The 21,554-nt window shown below is 34.9% G+C and overlaps 1 long non-coding RNA gene across 1 annotated transcript in view; it reads left to right on the top strand.

Moving 5' to 3' along the window:
- The first annotated feature begins 16,717 nt into the window (after window positions 1-16,717).
- LOC109391941 (uncharacterized) overlaps window positions 16,718-21,554 on the top strand; it is a 75,645-nt gene continuing 70,808 nt past the window's right edge. Inside the window, exon 1 of the long non-coding RNA XR_002125957.1 lies at window positions 16,718-17,144. This is a non-coding gene — a long non-coding RNA (uncharacterized LOC109391941). The remainder of the gene's footprint in view (window positions 17,145-21,554) is intronic.

Below are 21,554 nucleotides of genomic sequence, written 5' to 3'. Positions count from 1 at the left end.
GTTTTCCATCTGCAGTGGCATGGAAGGAGGGTACTGTGCTGAGTGGAGTGTAAGTCAAAGAAAGACAGATGCGATGTGATTTCATTTATATATGGAATCTAAAGAACAAAATAAACAAACAAATCAGAAACAGACTCAAAGATGCAGTGAACAAGCTGATAGTTGCCAGATGGGAAGGGAGTTAGGGGTGGGGTGAAAAAGGTGAAGGGATTAAGAGATACAAATTGGTAGTTATGAAACAGTCATGGGAATATAAAGTAAAGCATAGGGAATATAGTCAATAATATGGTAATAACTATGTATGGTGACAGCTATTAGACTAGTCAGGAGAATCACTTTGTAAGTTACATAAATGTCTATCTCTTCTAATTTTTAATGACCTCTGGATAATTTTACAAACCCTGAAGTCACCAGATATACCACCAGCCCAAATTTCTCTTCTGAACTACAAAGTCATATATGTAATAACTGCCTACTGGACATCGCCACATGAAAATCCTACTCTTTCAAAACTAAATTTACCTTTTTAATTAAATTTATTGTGGTGACATTGGTTAGTTAAATTATTTATGTTTCAAGTGTTCACTTTTATAATACATCATCTATGTATTGCATTGTGTGTTCATCACCCAAAGCCAATTCTCCTTCCGTCACCATATATTTGACCTCCCTTTCCCCTCTTCTATGATCCCTTTTCCCCCCTTACCCTCTGGTACCATTAAACTGTTGTCTGTGTCTGTGAGGTTTTTCTTGTTTGTCTTGTTCATTTGTTGCTTTCAGTTTTATACCCGACATATGAGCGAAATTATATGGTTCTTGACTTTTTCTGCCTGACTTATTTTACTTAGCATGATAATCTCAAGATCCATCCATGTGGTCTCAAATGGCAGTTTTCATCTTTTCTTATGGCTGAGTAATATTCCACTGTATATATGTACCGCATTTCCTTTAACCAATCATATATTGAAGGACACTTTGGTTGTTTCTATGTCTTGGCCACCATGAATAATGCTGCAATGAACATAGGGTACAGCTATCCTTACAGATTAATGTTTTCAGATTTTTTTGGTAGATACCCAGTAGAGGGGTTGCTGGGTCATACGGTAATTCTATAATTCTACCATCCACCCTTTACCCAAGTAAGAAACCTTGACTTCTTGTTTGCTTGCCTCATTTGTCTCAGTGGGTTCTTTTCAGTTTACCTCTTAAAATTTCTCTACCACTGAGCCTGTCTTAGTTCATATTTTTGTTATTTCTACCTAAATGATGAGAAATTTCCTGTTAATTTCCTCAAGTCTCATTATCATTGGACAAGTCCTCATACTATGTCTAGGTTGATCTTTTTAAGAGGAAAAAATTGTGTCACTTCATTTTAATAACTCCACATTATTGTTTCCCTTTTGCCTCCAAGGTAAGAGTTTGCTTTTCAAGGGCACAATGATTTTTCATGATCTGGTGGCTGCCCTCATCCCCTTCTTTACACTTTGACACTCTTCTTTTACATGGGCCCTAATAATTCCAAACTATTTGAAAATACCGAAGGTATCATGATTTTCCATACCCTGTTCTAACCTTTCCCCCCTGCCTAAAATGTTCACCAACTTCAATTTATGGTCATCTTGGAAAACTCCTAACTGAAAAACTTAAATTTTCATTTCTAAATTCTAGAGGCAGAATTACCATTATTGTATTCCAAGCTTTTAATTTCACTTCATTTTAATTGATTTACTTATTTTCTCTCCCAGCTTATGGTAAGCACCACCTTAGCAGGAGACATTTTTTTCTTTTCTTTTTTTTAAATTTTATTTCTAGCATTAAAAATCTTTACTTTTTTCATGTTGGCTTAAAAGTCACTATTTTTTTAGGTGTTTTTTTTATTAGTTTCAGGTACAACATGACATAATGATTAGACATTTACACTCCTCACAAAGCAATAACCTCCTTCCCAGTCTACTACTCCGTTGACATCGTATATAGCTGTTACTATGCCATTGACTATATTCCCTATGCTATACTTTACATGCCATGATCACATATATTTAATTATAGTTGACACTCAACATTATTCTACATCAGCTTCAGGTGTACAGCACAGTGCTCAGGCATCTACACAATCTATGAAGTGATCCCCCCAATAAGTCCAGTACCCATTTGGCACCCTATATTGTCTACACAACATTATTGATTATATTCCATATACTCTATTTCACATTTCCATGACTCTTTTGTGACTACAAATTTGTACTTTCTAATCCCTTCATCTTTTCCCCATCCCCCATCTCTACAATGGTGTTAATGTCAATTTCACCATATACATTTCAGGTGATGTTCCATGTTCTACTTCAATCTGTAGAAATCACAGGCCCACAGGCCTGAAGTTTCTGGCTTTAAAACTTTCAAAAATTTTCTGAAATAAAATAATGATAAAATACTGTGTGCCAAATCCCATATTAAGTATTTCCCCCCAGTTTTATTGGGATATGAATGATATAATGTATGAAGTGTTTCATATGAGTAGTCTTGTTGAGTCATCAGAAAGACTCCATGAACTAGGTTCTATTATTCTTTCTGCTCTACAGACAAGGAAACTGAGACTCAGCTATGCTTGCTAATCTGCCTTTTATCAGACTGTCAATAAATAATAGAACAAGAATTTGAACTGATAGATTTTGGCCTTGAAAAGTATTGCAACTCATGTAGGACACTGGTGCTGCAAGAGAGGACTCAACGGTTAATAAAATCACCAAGCCCTGCCTGAAAACATATCTATTATCTACAGGGATTGAGGGATATACACAAGCAACCCAAAGTAAGAGGTGGAAATGGAGAGGGGAAAATGTGCTAAATGTGACCTGAATATGGAAGTTATCAGTCTTCAGCCTCAAAGGCTTTCAAATAAGAACTTGTCATTGGCTCAGGAAGAACAAAGAGGAAATAATACCACACCTATTTTTGTGGAAATTGTTTATAAGAAAATACATAAAGGTTACTTTCTGCCTCTGCTTCATGTCAGTTTTAAATTTATGCTGGCATGCTCAATGTTAACGTGTCGTGATGGTGCTTGGAAGCAGCAGAGTAGGCTGCATGGAAGGGCCAGAAATATATCACTGTGATTTGAGATGAATAGATTTATTATAAACTGGTCTTTTGGGCTAGCTCTAGTTACCAAGCATGGTCATGATGAATGACTTAGGCAACCGGGTTTTCAAAAAGTGTTGAATTTGGATTTGTTGAGTTTAGAACAGAATGAGAAAAATAGAAATCAGATTCAATGACTAAAAAGGATTGTGATAGAGAGATGGATGGAAAGAGTGCCAGAAACAAATTCTACCTATCTATTTTCTGTGGCTTATGAACTCCTATAGGTACACACACATCACAAATGAGTCCTTTATGATGAGCAAGAAGATATTCCTTGGAGTCAACCCTAAGGCTAAACCTAGGTTCCATTTGTTACTAGGTATGCAAGCTTAACTAATCTAAACTCCAGCATTTTCTTCTTCTAAATGGGAATAAGAATATTTACTATCTCTCAAAATTATAGTAAGGATAAAAGAGATATAATGTCCCTTGTACAGGCCTAGGATAGAGTAGGTGGTCAGGAAATTTCAGTTCCCTTTCTTCTCACCCAGTAATGTCAATTTCACCATAATAAATGAATGTGCCGTGTATAAACAGATTCACACAGACTCACAACACACACACACACACACACACACACACATCACTAGCTTAGAGGAGGAGAAAAAGAGAAACAGGCATCATTCATGAAATGAATGAAATGTGAAAAATATAAGCAGTATGCTCTGACCATGTTTATTACTCTGTGTCTTAGTAAAAACATGCAGCAATCTTTAGAAAAGAGACTGTCATGCAACAGTTACAGAGCTCAAAGTTCAGCTTCTTACAAAGATCAGACCACCAATGGTCTACTAGGAATGTGCCCTTTTTACCCACAAAGCTGATTCTTGTTTTAGGGAAAAATTGTTTAAAAGAATCTTCAGATTTTCTTTAGTGTCAACCATACCTAATCCTAAATGTTAAGACCTTTTGAAAAGTAAGGTCTACTTGAGGCTCAACCAAGTTCAAGACCATGATCTTTGCTAGAGACATCAACTTGCAGTCTGGTGTGCATCCTCTATCCATCCTGGGATTAAACCTTTTCTGTATCTCCCTTTCTGTAAGGATGATGGCATTTCATAGAGTTCTGCTTCTTGTCCCCACACTGTGTCTAGAAAGATATAAGAGGGAGATATCTTACTCACTGAGTGCACATGATGCATAATGACTACGATAACTATGTTTTATGTTAACTTCTAGAGACCTCAAAACACTACTTTATTATCTGTGAGGAAATCTGGACAAGATCTTAGAGAATTTAGCCAGCTCTCTAAGTTAATATTAAATAGCAAACACATAGTTATTTTATGTGTCTGGTGCTATTTTAAATGCTTATTGTATGTTAACACATTCAATGCTCCCCCAAACCTTATAAGGTGGGCACTGTTATCTTCATTGTGCAAATAAGGAATTTAAAGGACACAGAGGTTAAATTATTTGCTTAAAGTGAAGTAGCTGGTTAATTCAGATGCTGCTCTGTGTTCTAATCTACTCTGCCATATAACACCATTCCTCATGGCCCTTGGAACACTTTGTGCAAAACGAAGCAGTTTCTTCCTCCCAGTGTCAAACCTTTCCCAGTACAATGAAATTCCTGTTGTGTTCCACCCTTTTCCAAATTTCTTTAAGATGGACAAACAGCTTTCTTACAATATGCAAGAGTAGTATTGCAAAATTTACTTGCAGATTGAAACCTTGCATGACACACTAAGTTTTTATAACAGCTAATAAATACCTAAAAATTCTAAGTCTATCATGGGACTGCTTATAAACCCTAATAATAACTCTTGGACCAAGCAGCAAAAAAGTCGAGTGGCTAAAGTGGAGTAAGGAAGAACAAAGGTCTGGATGACTCCTTTAGTTTTATGTTTGACTCTTCTTCCGTTTCTTCTGTAAGATATCCAGAGAGGAGAAGGTGAAGAGAGGTGGAAGAAAAAGGAGGCTTCCCAAAAGACACCCAGGAAATCTAATTTTCTGAACTCCAGTTTTCTTTTAAGTAAAATGGTATACAATACATTGTAATGTCCTTTAAAATTCCATCTTACTAAATCTGCTCAGGATTTAGGAGGCCAGTTTAATAAGTGATTGTAGAATTCCTGCCATCTGAGTGCGGCCTCAGGAGTTATTCCCCTGTTGTCTGTTTCTTTTTAAATATTGGAAGTCCTGGGGAAATACTAAACAGAATTAGAAAAATGAACTATACAAGATGTGACTTTAAAGTAATGAGACTAATTCTACAAACCACACCTGAAAATCAATGCTCTTGCCATAATCATACTTCTGCTTTCAGTCAAAAAAGGACACCACATAATCAATGGTATAAGGGAGCAAAATATGATTTGACGAAGACACATCAAACTAAGAATAGTAGTTACTTCTGGAAATAAAGAGGATTCTAGCTTACCCCATAATGTTCTAATTTCTAAAGGATATTCACATATTTTTTAAATAAATCATCTAACTAATTCTCTGAAGAGAACCAACCAACCAACCAAAAAAAAAAAACCATTCAACTTTATTTCATGAATTTTCAAAGAATGAGATTTCATGCTTTCAAGAAGTAACTATTCCAAGACTTCAGTTCTTAGGCAGTACTGTATTCTCACATTAGTACCATTTTGGGGTTGGCATAATTATCATTGTTAATCAGACACAAAGTAACTGTCATGAGTGAGATATCACTAGTTTGTTGATGTAGGAATGGAACCCTGTCACATTTCTCACTAGACTTCACTCATCAATTTATTCAGTCAGTCTCTCCAATGTACTTAGTCTCATCATTCATTTCATTTATTTTGTTTGATTTATGACTGGCACCCACTGGAATAGGCCAAATGATTGGATTCCATATAAATTTCTCAGATATTCAAGAAGAATATCACCTTTTCTTCTTAAAGGAAAAAAAATGATTTATTCCTAAACTTGAATTTGTCCTTTTAAGTAAATGCTAATGGTTGACAGTGGGGAGAACTGTATATTTAAGCAAAAATGATCTGTTAATTGACCTGACTCTTGGAAAAAATTGGATACATACCCTATAATAACTAATGGTAAAAATACGTATCTTAGTAAAGACCAGAAAAAGTGTATTTTAATTTTATCCACACTAAAAATACTGGTCAACATGAAATTAAAGATGAAAATACTCTTCTTTATCCCATCCTCCACCTACAAAAAACCCTAAACCTCCTCTAAAGTCTTTAAGAAAAACAACAACATGCATTTATGTGTTTTTTCTACTAATATTCTATTGGTATTTAGAATGTAATACAGACAGACTTTTAAGAGGGGGAGATGACAAGTTACAACAATGTGCTTAGTGCTGAGATTGCACAGTGTACCCACGCACCAATGGTACTCTCACCAGGAGGGTAGAAACAGAGAGCAGGAAGGGGAGAAACGGAGCTTACTGCTCTTCATAATGAAGCCAATGAAGAAAATAGTTATTCAGAAAAATCTCTTGGGAAAATAAACCTATAGGCCTTCTCATTTTGTGCAGCTGGGCATCCATGGATTTTAAGAAAAAGAAAGGGATTTTAAGGAAATTAAGAAATAAACTCTTTATCATTAATGGAGGCCAAAGGTGTAAGAAAAAAATCCTCAAAAACTATTAAGGTGCCTCTAATGCTTAAGCACTTTTGATGTTGTATCCACTCTTACAGCCATTGTGTAAATGATTGGTCAGCTCCTAAATCGTTATCTCCTGACTGCTAATTGTGGACAAATAGAAAGAGCAGGGGCTTTGGAATAGGCCGAAAATCACATGCACTTTCACTTACTAGCTATGTGTCCCTGGTAGAGTCATTTAACCTCTCTGAGTCTTATTTTCTTTATCTGCAAAATAGAAGCAATAAGGTTTATTCCATATAATTGTGTGATAAAGGCATAATATATCATGACTCTGGAACAAAGTAGATCTTCAATAATAGGTAGACAAGTTTTCTTATCCCTATTACTGGTAAAATGAATGGCACTTTTTAAAGAACCTTCTTTTCTCCTGGGAGTAAATTATATAAGGTACTAACAAGAGCAAAAAGGACATAGCATCTATTCAACTCCTAGTATATGCCAGGAATTTTATTTTGCACTTTATGTATGTTATCTCATGAAATTGTCCCAGTAATCTTAAGAAGTAGGTATTCTTAGCTCTGTTTAAACATGAGATGACTGAGAATGAATAAGATTAGACATGTTTCTTAAAGTCACACAGCTATAAATGTCAAAGTATCATAGAATGACGATTTCTGGAATGCTGCTGGTTCATCATTGCTTTGCTAATTGAGCCCCTGTATCTTTCCAAATTTTTTTTAACCATGAGATGGTGTCAGGTGTAATATCTATGATGATAAAATTCTAGTTCTCACTAAAGTTGTCTTCTGGAAAGCTCTGCAAGAAGCTGCAAATACTGCTTAGCAGTTTTGTGACAATGTCCAGGAATATTAGTAATGTAAAGCTTGGAATTTCAACCTCAGTGTTCCATAGATCTTCTCTATAAGGAAAAGGTTTATTTTTCTTCATCATGGTAAAAGAGAAGACCTTGCATTTTCAAGGTTCAAAATAGACCCTTCCACTTCCTGAATTTCCTTCAAATCTCTGGGGCTGACAATTGATCAAGTATACTGTAGTACGTCAAAACTGTTTGTGGAAAATTTCCAGGAAATTGTAAATTTCAAAACATGTAGTCTTGTTGTCTTCAGAGTACAATAGCTAATAAAGTCATAAGAACATCAAGGTCTCATTTTTACCTTGTGGGACTTCAACTTGCAAAAACATCAAAGATACACACATGTACATCACCCCAGATAGACAGTCACACACAGTCTCAATTTTCCAGATTACTGGAACGTTTGTATTTTCAGACAAAGCAGATCTACCTAATACATAGAAACAAACAGAGAGGCAGCCAAAATGGGAAAACAAAGAAACACATCTCAAATAAAAGAACAGGAGAAAAACCAGAAGAAGAAATAAATGAAATGAAGGCAAGCAACCTACCAGATACAGAGTTCAAAAATAATTGTTATAAAGATGCTCAAGGAACTTAGTGAGGATTTCAACAAACAACTAGGAAGCATAAAAAAGGACATAGAAACCATAAAAAAGAATCAGTCAGAAGTGAAGAACATAATAACTGAATGAAGAATGCAATAGAAGGAATCACTAGCAAAGAAAAAGAAATTCAAAAAAATGAAGATAGTTTAAGAGACCTATGGGACAACATCAAGCGTAACAACATTTGTATCATAGGGGTACCAGAAGGAGAAGAGAGAAAGCAAAGGATTGAGAACCTATTTGAAGAAATAATGACTGAAAACTTTCCTAACCTGGTGAAGGAAATAGACATACAAGTCCAGGAAGCTCAGAGAGTCCCAAACAAGATGAACCCAAACAGGTCCACACCAAGACACATTATAATTAAAATGTTAAATTTTAAAGGCAAAGAGAGAATTCTAAAAGCAGCAAGAGAAAGACAACTGGTACGGGAGCTCTGATAAGATTGTCAGCTGATTTTTCAACAGAAACTTTGCAGGCCAGAAGGAATTGGCACAAAATATTCAACATGATAAAAAACAAAGGCCTACAACCAAGATTACTCTACTCAGCAAAGCTATTAATTTATAATTGAAGGACAGATAAAGAGCTTCCCAGACAAGAAAAAACTAAAGGAGTTCATCACCACCAAACTGGTATTACAAAAATTGTTAAAAGGGTTTCTTAAGAAGAAATAAAATATATGAAAAATATAAATAATAAAATGGTAATAGTTACATATCTATCAACAATTACTATCAATGTAAATGGGTTAAATGCTCTACTGAAAAGACATAGGAGGGCTGAATGGATAAGAAAACATGACCCTTACACATGCTACCTATAAGAGACTCACCTCAGGTTGAAAGACTCACACAGATGGAAACTAAAAGGATGGAAAAGACATTTCATAAAAATGGAAACAAACACAAAAAACAGAAAAAAAATTCTAGGGTAGTAATACTTATACCAGACAAAATAGACTTTAAAACAAAGGCTATAACAACAGACAAAGAAGGATCTAGTAACCTCACTTTAGGATATTTATCTGAAGAAACCCAAACACTACTTTGAGGGGACATGTGCATCCATATGTTCATTGCAGCATTATTGATGAAAATGTGCAGGCAGCCTGGATATCTCTCAAAGGAAGAATGGATAAAGGTGAGGTGGTACATATATAGAATGGAATATTGCTTGGCAATGGAAGGGAATGTTTTTTTTTTTCCTTTTGTGATAGCATGGATGGACCTGGGGGTATCGTGCTGAGCGGAGTATAAGTCAGACAAAGACAGATGCAATGTGATTTTGCTTATATGTAGAACCTAAAGAACAAAACAAACAAACAAAAGAGAAATAAACTCAGATACAGAGAACATTTTGATGTTTGCCAGATGGGAGGGGGGTTGGGAGTGAGTTAAAAGGGGAAGGGATTAGGAAGTACAAATTGGTTCTTTCACGTTAATGACGGAGATGTAGAGTATAGCATAAAGAATATAGTCAATAATATTGTAATAATTATGTATGGTGTCATATTGATACTAGATTTGTTGAGGTGATAGATTGGGGGGCTTGGAGGCAGGGTAAAAAAGGTGAAGGGATTAAGAAATGGTAGTTACAAAATAGTCATGGGGATGTAAAGTAAAGCACAGGAACTATAGTTCATAATATGGTAATAACTATGTACAGTGTCAAGTGGGTGCTAGACTAGTCAGGGACATCACTTTTTAAATTATATAAATGTCTAAATACTAGGCTGGACACCTGAAATTAACATAAAATAATATTGTATGTCAATTGTAATTGAAAAATTAAAAAGGAGAAAAGGAGAAAGGGGTAAAAGGTATAAATTTTAAGGTATAAAACAAGTCATGGGAATGTGATGTACAGCAGAGGGATGTACACCAATAATACTGTGATAGGGTGGTACAGTGTCAAATGGTTCCTGGACTTTTATCATGCTGATCACATCTTTAGGTATATAAATGTTGACTAACTATGGTGTACACCTGAAACTAATATAATATTGTATGTTAGCTATATTGTAATAAAAATCTTTTTAAAAACACATTAATTTATGGTTAAGGTGGACAGATAAGTCATACTAAATACATGTTTTCGGGGTGAACCAGTTTATTCTCACTTAATTCTTAAAGAATCTATTTTTAATATTTATGCACAAAAATGAAGTATAGGTATAATATATCATGGATGTGGAATAAAGTATATGAAAATTACAAAGAAGAAAGCATACACAGTCCTACTTTTATGTAGGTATAAACATCTTAATCAAGGTAACAATTATTATTTTATTTTTTAAATATAAAAGGGAAATATAAAGAGTGTGATGAGTGTAGTATTCATTCACTCATGAGCAAAATTAAGTCATTTGGAGGGCTACATTTACTTTAACAGTAATAGGAAGAATAATAGCAGCTATCATTTTTTGGTGCCTTACTTAGGGCTACCCATTTAATATACGCACATATTACATACATGTAGAATTTCACATGCTTACAAAGTTGGTAAATTAGAGTGGCCAGACATTGTGGCGAGTCACTTAACCATTTCATTCATGTTACTATCTTTATCACAATTCCTTATTGCCTTCAAAATAAAGGCAATGAAAGCATGGCATTCAAGGCCTTTGATAATTAGGACCTTGTTTTCTTCTAATGTCAGCTGGGGCTTTTTGATTTCAATAAACTAAAACTGACTATGACTTGCTTAACCCACAATCAACTTTGTTAGGAGGGTGTGTGTTGCTGGCAAGTTGGAAAGAAAGGCTGTAGAACGAGGTTCAGAGCTGGGAGGCACTCCAGAGGGTTCAAGGGTAAGAGTCGCATGACTGCTCCACATGTTCCACGTGGGAATGCCTGTGGACCTCAGCAATGGTCAGTCTTTTTGTCACTCTTTTTGTCCTCAGGTTAATGGAAAACAGGGCATCCTATTAGTCCTGCCCAATACTACCCAATGGAGAGAATCCAAATAAAATCAGAGTCATATTGCCATAACAAAGAAGAATGAATGCTGGCAGCCAAATATTAATAATTGTCCATCTTTTCCCCCCTTTTTCTGTTTTTTTTTTCAGTTATATAGAAGAACTTGCAGGCCCATGTGTCTTCAAGTGATTTTACTCTTCTGTGCCTTTACACATCTTTTCTTCCCCAAAAAGTCCTCCATTTATTTTCTGCCTTCATCATATAGTTCTAACCCAGCTTCCATGACCCAATTTCTTTTCTAAGAGACTTTGCTAACTACTCTTTTTCTGACCCTTATTCCCCAGCTGGGATATGTGTCCTTCTTCAGTCTCCCCATAGCATTCTCTGTTCACTTCCATCACACCTCTTCCCATGGGTAGTGTTATAATTGCTGATTTATCTACCTTCCCTGCTCAGGCCCACCTCTAACTTTTCCCTGGAGAAGTCCACACTTTTCTTCCCATCCTTTGCTCTCTCTTGTGCCCTGAGGGCCTTTCCATCAGGAAACTATTGGGCCTGGGGATTAGTGGTGTGCTCTTCCTTGAAAGGGTGAAGCTGGAGAAGAGGCTCTGTACAAGCCCAGGAAGCAGGGATTTCTCCATTGGGCAGGGAATTATGGGTCTCAGGTGCCAGACATGTGGTCTAGAAGAGAGGTGGCTCAAATTCTGGCTGAGCACATCTCCACAGTCCCACAGACTTCTTGCCCCATGGAGAGAATAAGTCAGTGGAGAGCAGGTAGGCCCCTCTAAAGCTCAGTGCCTACTGCAGGTGCACTCATTACCCGAGTCTAAGGGCAAGACTAGGTTGTAAGCTACTCGAAAGGTACCTTAGCTTTGTAGATCTAGCAACTTCTGTGGGTCAGGAAGAGGTAGTGTCCTATATGAAGACTAAACAAATGAATTCATGCACCTCAGTTTTCTGAGACAATGCTACCTGTCCAGTTCACTTTCCATGGCAGATGTGAGAGAAAGGAAATAATTGATGTCATGTGCTTTGAAAGGAGTTACCTTTTATGAAGACTGTTTCTAACAGCTTCTCAAACTGGTGAATGACTTGTTTTTGTTGCCCTCCCAGAGCCAGAAATAGCAAAATGTCTTACCAAGTCAAATAGAATGGAGTTCAGATTCATATATACTGAGCTCTTAGCACAGAACCATAAGAGCTGGGTTATGATTATGAACAATAACGCAAATAGAATCATCAGTATTTTTAATTCCCATAATTTATAGGCTTCCTTTTCCCTTTAAAAATAATGTTAGGAAATCTAAAATAAGGAATCTCAAACAGGAAGAATACAAGCCCACCAACTGGTAACAGAGCATTTGCTATTATTAAGACACTCAGGTTTATGCAAGACAACAATTTTAATGCAGCTGTTTCAGGTTGGCCCCCATTTTGAGTGTGAGTATAGCAAATTTTTTTCTTTCTGGGAGTTTACTTATATGGGAAAGATTACCGTCTGAGGAGTTAAGTGACCCTGGTAAAGAAAAACCAACTAGGATTTAGTGAACATAGGTTCTACTCCTGACTGAGTTGTCTTCATTCATTCATTTTTCATTTACTATTCATCCAGTGTAGAGCAGTTGTGGAGCATCTATCCTGTTGTAGAGGTTGTAGGAGATGCTGGGGATTACAAAAAGAAATGAGATGTGAGATCTGTTCCCAAGGAACATGCATTCTGGTAAGAAAGACAAAAGTAAGCCATACAACATGAAAATGCCACAATAATAAATACAAGCATAAATCCTGATGTAGAGATAGGCACCTACTCCACTCTTATTAAACCCTGAGGATTCCAGAACTTCCAGCATTACAAAGTTGATGATAAAAGAGAAATTAATCCATCAAATTTATTTCTATTATGCTCTATGTGTGCTCAATTTTCAGTTGTATTTTATATTTCTCATTCAATTTTGTCAACAGATTGATTGAGTAGCTACCATATAACGAGATGAAGCTGACCGTGGCTTATTCAGCCTCAATATCAGCAAGGCTGACACTGTCCCAAGGGACAGTGTGTTTAATTCATTCCACTTACCACTTAGATTAGTGCCACTCAGACGCTCTTCCTAAGTGTTATTTGATAAATCAAGATGTCTTCATTTAGATCGGAACTGTGTATCTAAGCTCCTTATTACATAATCAAAACCTTTGAACATCACAAGCAGTGACAAAAGATAGTTAACAGAAGCTGGGCTCACACTCACTTTTACTCCCACCCCGTGCTAACATTAGTGACAATGATTTGCAAACATGGGCTGGGGGAAAAATAATGTCTCATTGATTTCTTAAGACAAGATTAAAAATAACTTTTGCCGGTGAATCAAATTGGAAAATTAAAACCAAGAAAAAGTGAGAAGCAGTGAGAGGCATAATCAACAATTTCCCCAATTTTATGATGATGCAGTGCCAAGAAAACTGTAGCCAAAGGACATAAGAATTAAAAAAAAAAAAGCCTTTAAAAAATTATTGACTCTGACACCTTGGCCCTTGACACTTAACACCTAAAATGATCATGAACCATGCTGTGCCCTTTATCACATTGTACATGTAATATTTTCTGAGTTCCTGGTGCAAGCTTATATTTGGTTAACATCAGTCATGCATTCACTTCCCTCCAGCCAGCGGGAGTGCATGCACCAGCTGTTTACACATCTTCAGGAGGAGGAAGGGGAGTGGCCAGCTCGCTCTGCACACTGTCTCATGTCAGAAAAGTTTCCAAGTCACTGAGGGATGTGTGAGACCACAGAGTTGAAGGAAAGTTTGGTCTTTAGTATTTCCTTTTCTGTCTTCTTACGTTAAAAGTACTAAACACAGGCTCAACCAGGCTCGCATTTCATGAGGTGACTGTACCGCCTGCGTCCTGATGATCAGAACTATGTAGCAGTCCATTGTGAAACCAGGAATGATTCCAAAACCTCTGGTAACCTCCCAAGCTGTCTAGGATATGACTTAATATGCAGCCATCCTTGGAACTTTGTTTAGGCAGCTGAAAAGATTTCCCCAGGAGAACAGAAGGGAGAGGGAGAAAACCTGCTGATGGTAAAGAGAAACTGAGGGTGTAAAATAAAAATTATGTGATAGTGTATGTAGGGTAACCCTTCACATTGACTTACGGGAGGACCCTGACCATCAGAGTATTCTCCGTATGACTCTAGTTCAGGCGCCACTTCATTGCCTGGCTACTGAGAGACAGCACAATTGTAAAGACAGTGCTTAACTTGTTTAGATGACAGAGACAGATTGTGTGATTTAAAGCTCTTTAGTTTGAGTTGTAGTTTTTAAAGTCACTTTGAAAAAAAAAATCGAGATATGTATTATCGATCAAATAATAGAGATATAGGAAGTAGGACCTGAAAGCTACACCCACTGGAGAGTTGAAGACCAGTTCGCCCAGACTTCACTCAGGGAACCTTAACCACATAGAAGACCCTGCGCAAGGATCTGCAAACACGATTATAATGAATCTTTTGCTTAAGGAGTTTTACAAGCAAGTGCTAACTTATACTAGACATTCACTTTACAAAAGGCACTCTTCAAATATTAGCTCATGTGATCCTGCGCTGCACTATAAAGTAGACAGGGCACATAGAGACATAGACTCTTCCAGTTTAAGCAATGTTTCCCAAGGCTGTGAGGATAAAATGTAGGGGAGCCAGGTTTGCCTTCAGAGGCTAGGTCTTGGGTTCTTCTGTTAACAGTGAGATACTGAATAGTGTATACCTAGGAAGAGAGAAAGAAAATGTATAACCACTGAGCAAATCATAACTTGGGATGTGATATCCTAGGAATGTAGTCTCCTATTTTGTTTCCTTTTTTAAAAATCCATCCAAAAACATATGTATGGCAATTCTGTGAATAGTTGATTACTTGCCCCAAATGCTGGCCAACTAGAAATGAATACCACCTACATCCATTATTTCATCATCATAGTTTTATTAAGAAGGGAAGATTTCTTCAAATGTGGCTATGTGCTTAATCTTGCTCTAAGAATTAAAATGATTGGATATTCATGAACTTCTGAAGTTTATTTTATTTTTTATTATAAAAAAAGGACCATAATTGTGAATTTTCAGGAACACGTTCCTGTTGAAGGCAATGGAAACCTAAAGGAAAGACACATACAGGAGCGCGCGCGCGCACACACACACACACGCACACACGCACGCACGCACACACACACACACACACACACACACACACACACACACACACACGCCCATAATGTCTTACTAACATCCTGCAACATTCTTCCACCAACTATGCACTAAAGATGCAAACTACCAAATGGCAGTGGCTAAATCATAGTTCTCTGGTTGTTTTCCAGTTGGTATGCCTGTACTCACAACCTTTATAGCAATAAATAAGCCTTCTGTTTCTTTTTCAAAAATTTTATAGGGCGCTCTCATGTCCTTTTCTTTCCCTAGCCTCCCCCCACACACACACACACACAATTCAGCTCACTCAGAAAATGCTATAAAGTTTCAGAGGAGAGGGTTGCTCAAAGCAACTACAAATAAAGTGCGTGTACATAAATAACTTAGCCTGACTTTTTGTTTAATGTCCAAGATGATTGGAACAGATTGTATCATGAACTACTTTCCCTTTGGCTAATTAAATAGCAGTCCCCACTTACCATAAAGCATATTCTTATTAAAACAAGTATCTATAGTCACGCTGCTGGATAAATTACTCCCAAGTAAGTGCCATAAAGCCCATTACATTCCTGCTTTAGGAATGGAGCAGGTCCAAACAGACAATCAAAGGATTTCACTGGGATTATTTTAGATTAGAAAAACTAAGGGAGACAAGCAACACTGACAAGATCGTAAAGGCATAAAGGATAAATTAGCGGTTCCATCCCAAACAAAGTGCTCTAGTGGTATCACCGTATATCCAAATGTAAAAACAAATTCCTACTGTATTAACCTTTGCCAAAATGGAAATCTGTTTATGCAGAAATAAAAATGTCATGAGCAACTGTTATCTCCTGTGCAAATCAAAATGACTGTTTTGAATAATAATAAAAAGAAAACCTTTCAAACCAACAACTATGGAAATATGCCATGGGGAAGATGTCTTCATTTCAATAAATTGCTTTTTACATTTAATAGAAAAGGTTATGTTATGATTTGTCATATTAATGAACCATTATTGCATAACCATATTTTTATTGCAATATATTACCTGCTAAATCATGTCTTTTTTTTTTTTTTAAGGAGAAGAAATTTCATAGAACAGATTCTATGGGAGTTTTTCTTGCTGCCAGTTGTTAAATCTTTCAAAAGCTGTCAGCAGCCTCAGAAATCAAGTTCAAAATACCATAGCCAACATGAGTATAGGCATAGGCTAGTCTATTTTTAAATTGTAATACAAAACTGCTAGAAAAATACCTAAACACACACACACAAAATATTTAAAAGGAGATCATCTTATCTAGCTTGTCAATGTAAAGGACAAAATCAGTGAAGTGAAATTTAACTCACAACTTCTATAAATATCACTAGACATTTGAGAGCTAAGGGATTTTTTTTCAGGCTAATTTTTCCTTCAACTCATTATGCTCCAGCGCCTTCATGCAGTCATCCCTCACAGACCCTGTCCATGATAGCCGTAGGGAGTAGGGGACACTCAAGGCAGTCAACTGGCTCAGTTCCCTACCTGGCTTCAGTCAAGCAAGCCCTTCTCCTCAGGGGTGAAAGGATGGCAAAAACATTGGAATCTGCCCTGGAAACTTCTGCAGGAAAGGAGCCATACTTGTTTCTACAAATGGCATTCTAGATTTGCCTGTGTCTGCAAGCACTGACTCAACATACTGCTTCTGAATGACAAGACTGTGCCCTCAGCGTTGCAATCAGAGCAGCACCAGCTGGGATCCCCTCAAAATATTCCAAGCTTATGACAGTGAGCTAGCTATCTGATGGAAACAGAGGTGGGACATTTGGGTGTATCTTCCTGCTTAAGCTGCTGCTGCTGTCATATTTTTGGATAGAAAGAATTGAAGAAACGAAGGTAGGTGCTGTCATTTCTTAAGGTACTGCCTGCCTTTGCTGTCAGTTCATGGGTGTGCTCACCTTTGGCTGCTACTGATAGATGTTATAGTCCATCATTCATTCCACACATTATGTATGTATATATATATATATATATATATATATATATATATATATATATATACAGTATATTTTTGAGCATAATATATGGCAGCAGTCCATTACATTCTGGAGACCAAAGTGAACAAGACAGGTGAAGTTTTTACTCTCAAGCAACATTAAGTATAGTAAAGGAGACAAGTATTTAATAAGTAATCTAAGAGATTGGATATTTGGAATCTGTAAAAATGTAGATTGTGAAAATTCCTACCAAATGTTTCCTTTTTAAAAAATAATAACAATATTTACAAATATATGCATGTTGCAAAATACCTAGACAATATGATACTGTGACAATTCCCCTTTTTGCCCCCCAACCTACACCCTTCCTATAAGTAAATACTGCATTTATATTTAAAAATAACATAGACAAGCACCTATATCCATATTTATGTATACACACGCAGGTTTACTTTTTTTTCATAAACATGAGATTATACCATAAATATTATGCAATTCTAATTTTTACCTTAGAACATTTCCATGTAAATATACAGACACACCATTTATTGCAATGATTAAATTCCCATGTATGGAGATAAAATAATTTATAGAACTATTGCCCTTTCCATGAGTATATTGGTTTTCTGTGGTCACTATAACAAATTAACACAAATTAAAACAAGCGAGGTGGCTTAAAACACCAAAAACTTATTCTTTCACAGTTCTGGAGAAGCCTAAAACCAGTATCACTGGGCTGAAAATAAAGCTGTCAGCAGGCCCACACTCCCTCTGGAAGCACAAGGGGAGAATCCATTCCTTGCCTTCTCCAGGTTTTGATAGCTGCCAGCATTCCCTGAGTTCTGGCTGCATCATTCCAGTTTTCAAGGACAGCATCTTCAAATCTCTCTCTGCTCCATCTTCATGTGGCTATCTCTTTTGCATGTTCAAATCTTCTTTAGCCTCCTTCTGCTAAGGATACTTATGACTGCATTTAGGGCCCATCTGGATAATCTGATATCATCTCTCCATCTCAAGATCCTTAACTTAAATTACATCTCAATCTATAAGTTATAAATTGAATTTATAACTAAATTATAGTCCTCTTTTTTGTCATAGAAAGTAACAGTCACAAGTTCCAGACATTAGAACTTGATAATTTGGGGGACCATTGTTCAGCCTCCTAACGGTGGCTATTTAGGTTGTTTCTGTTTTTTATTAATATAAACAATGTAGCAATTATGATCACTGAAATTTATGTTTGTGTGCATGTATAAAGCCTTTGGTATTCCTAAAAGTGAGATTCCTGAAAGTGATATTCCTAAAAGTGAAATTTCTGAATCACAGAGTACAGGTAACAAAATATTGTTGAATAATGCCAAATGTTCTCCAAAAATTGTACCACATCACTGTATACTTTCCAAAATACTTCTTGGAGTGCTCATTTTTCCACATTTTTGTCAATATTACATATTTTGTCCTTCTTCTTATCAATTTACAAAGTGAAAACTGGCAACTTGTCATTGTTGATTTGAATTTTCTTCACTATTAACAGGTTTAAAAACTTTTATTTGTATAGTTTCTCATTCTTAGTTTATTTTTTACTTTTCTTCTTGATTTGTAGGGATTATTTATAAATTTATATTGATATTTAATATTCTATTCTTATATGTGCTACAGATATTTTCTACCAATCTATTACTTGTTTCTTTATAAATTTGTTGAAAAAATGTAATTAATGTAAAATCTACCAATATTTTCCTTTGCATATTTTCAGTTTTATATCTTGTTTAGAAACACTTTGTTCATGCTAAAAACATAAAAATATTCTCTTATATTATTAGTGCTCTTCTCAGTGGAAAGCCAATAATGTCATTGACATTTTAAAAATAATATATTTGCTTTTCCACTAATTTGAAATACTATATTATATATTAGGTAGTCAGATACACCCAGATTTGTTTTCGAGCTGTATATCATTGATCCATTTTTGCTATTTGTGAAAGTTCTGAGGGTGAAGATTTTGTCTTTCACCATTCTGTACCTCATTGGCATACAGGGTACAATACCAATATATAGATAGATAGAAATATAGATAGATAGATAGAGATATAGAGAGATATATATTGATATAGATATAGATATATAAATATAGATATAGATATAGATGATATATATAGAGAGATATAGATTCCTGTTAAAGTGCCTGATAAAACATAGTACTTCCAGTTATATTTGAATTTCAAATAAACAATGAATATTTTTAAAATATAACTATGTACCAAATATTGCATGAGGCATATTTATACCAAAAAATTATTCGTTGTTTATCTGAAAAACAAATTTAACTGGTGTCCTATTGTTTTTTTTGCTAAATCTAGCAACCCTTCAGTCAGTATATAGTGAATGAATGAATGAATGAACACCCTATCATAATTTTATAATTAGTTTTGTTATTATATTTTGCAAATATATTTATTACCAAGTAGGAACAATTTTTCTTATTGTTCTTTAGTAAAAGTTTTTTTTTTATTATTTTTAAGAAATCTTCCTGCATAAATTTCAGTCATTTATATTACCGAGTATGTTTATTGGGATTGCATTGAATTTATCAATGGTTTTTATTTTACTTTATATATTTCTTAATTCTTAATATTCATCTGTGTTGGAAAATGAGATTATCAATTAATTAGTTAGTCAATTAATTAATTAGTTAATTAATAACTCTTTCCAATAACGCCTTCTTAATGGTTAAATACTAACAACAGTATCATTGAATAAAGAACTAAACAAAAATGCAAACAATCACCACTAGAAATTCTAGCTTCTCTAAAAAAACAGGAAAAGAATGAAAGACATAAATATTATGATGGGGAAATTATTTGCCTATAATAGCATTTCTTACCTATAAGTTTCTTCTTAGAAAACCCATAAAAATCAATAAAACATATTCAAATTAATATGAACTAGTTTAGTAACTGGATCATTTACCAAATAAATTTAAAAATACAAAAGTAAACTTTATATATTTTAATAAAAGCAGTTACAAATTATGGTGAAATAAATATCTAATTCTTAATATGAAACAGAAAATATAAAATATCTGAAATAATGTAACAGAATGTATGCAGAGTTTATAGTAAAAAAATATAAAATTTTACTAAGATATATGAGAAGCTTGAATACATGTAGTGATTTTCATATTTCTGGATAAGAAGTTTTAATCCTGAAAATGAGATTTTTTTAATCAAAATTACTTTTAAATTTATTATAATCTTTATGAAACAGTAAACATTTTATATGACTTTTTAAGTTTGAAAAATCTAACCTATCCTATACCATTCCTTATAATGAAGTCTTATACCTTCATCTTCCCAAATCTTTGTTATATTTTTTATAAACCCAATTTATTAACTTTTACATTATATTTTACATAATGAAAAATAAAATGTGATGATAAAATTGTTTGATTGTTATCTTTACATGTCAAAGTTCCATTACATATGTACCAAGAGTTAATAAAATCGTATCAGTGATAAAAATAATCAAGATAATTTAGAGAGAAAATACAACTAATAACTAAAAAATAAAGAAGAATGAGGGGAATTGGTATTAGCAGATATGAAAGAATAAATAAGTAAAGGTGTAAAAATCAGAATAACAGTTTAATGTAAGACTAAATAAAAAATAGGTCACAAGAGGAAATGCACATGCACCCCTGTGTTCATTGCAACATTATTTGCAATAGCTAAGATATAGAAGCAACACAAGTGCTCATCAATAGATGACTGAATAAAGAAGATGTGGTACATATATGTGTATATAATGGAAGATTACTTGGCCATTAAAAAGAATTACATTTTACCATTTGTAACAACATTGATTACCCTAGTGGGTATTATGCTAAGTGAAATGAGTCAGACAGGAAAGACAAATACCATATGATCTCACTTACATGTGGAATCTAAAGAACAAGATAAATAAACAAACAAAACAGAAACAGAGGCATAGATACAGAGAATAAACTGTTCATTGCCAGATGGGAGAGCTCAGTGAAAAACGTGAAGGGATTAAGAAGTATAAATGGAAACAACCAAAGTGTCCTTCCATAGATGATTGGATAAAGAAGTTGTCATAGATATACACAATGAGATACTACTCTGCCATAAGAAAAGTTGAAATAGTGCCATTTGCAAAAACATGGATGGATCTTGAGATTATAATGCTAAGCAAAATAAATCAGAAAAAAATTGAGAACCATATGATTTCACTGATATGTGGTATATATAAAACTGAAAACAACAAAAGAACAAGAAAAACAAATGAAGAA

The sequence above is a fragment of the Hipposideros armiger genome, unplaced genomic scaffold (assembly GCF_001890085.2).
Source record: "Hipposideros armiger isolate ML-2016 unplaced genomic scaffold, ASM189008v1 scaffold_307, whole genome shotgun sequence".
NCBI lineage: Eukaryota > Metazoa > Chordata > Mammalia > Chiroptera > Hipposideridae > Hipposideros > Hipposideros armiger.
Note: the sequence above shows the minus strand (reverse complement) of the source record. Positions and strands in the feature narration are given on the sequence as shown.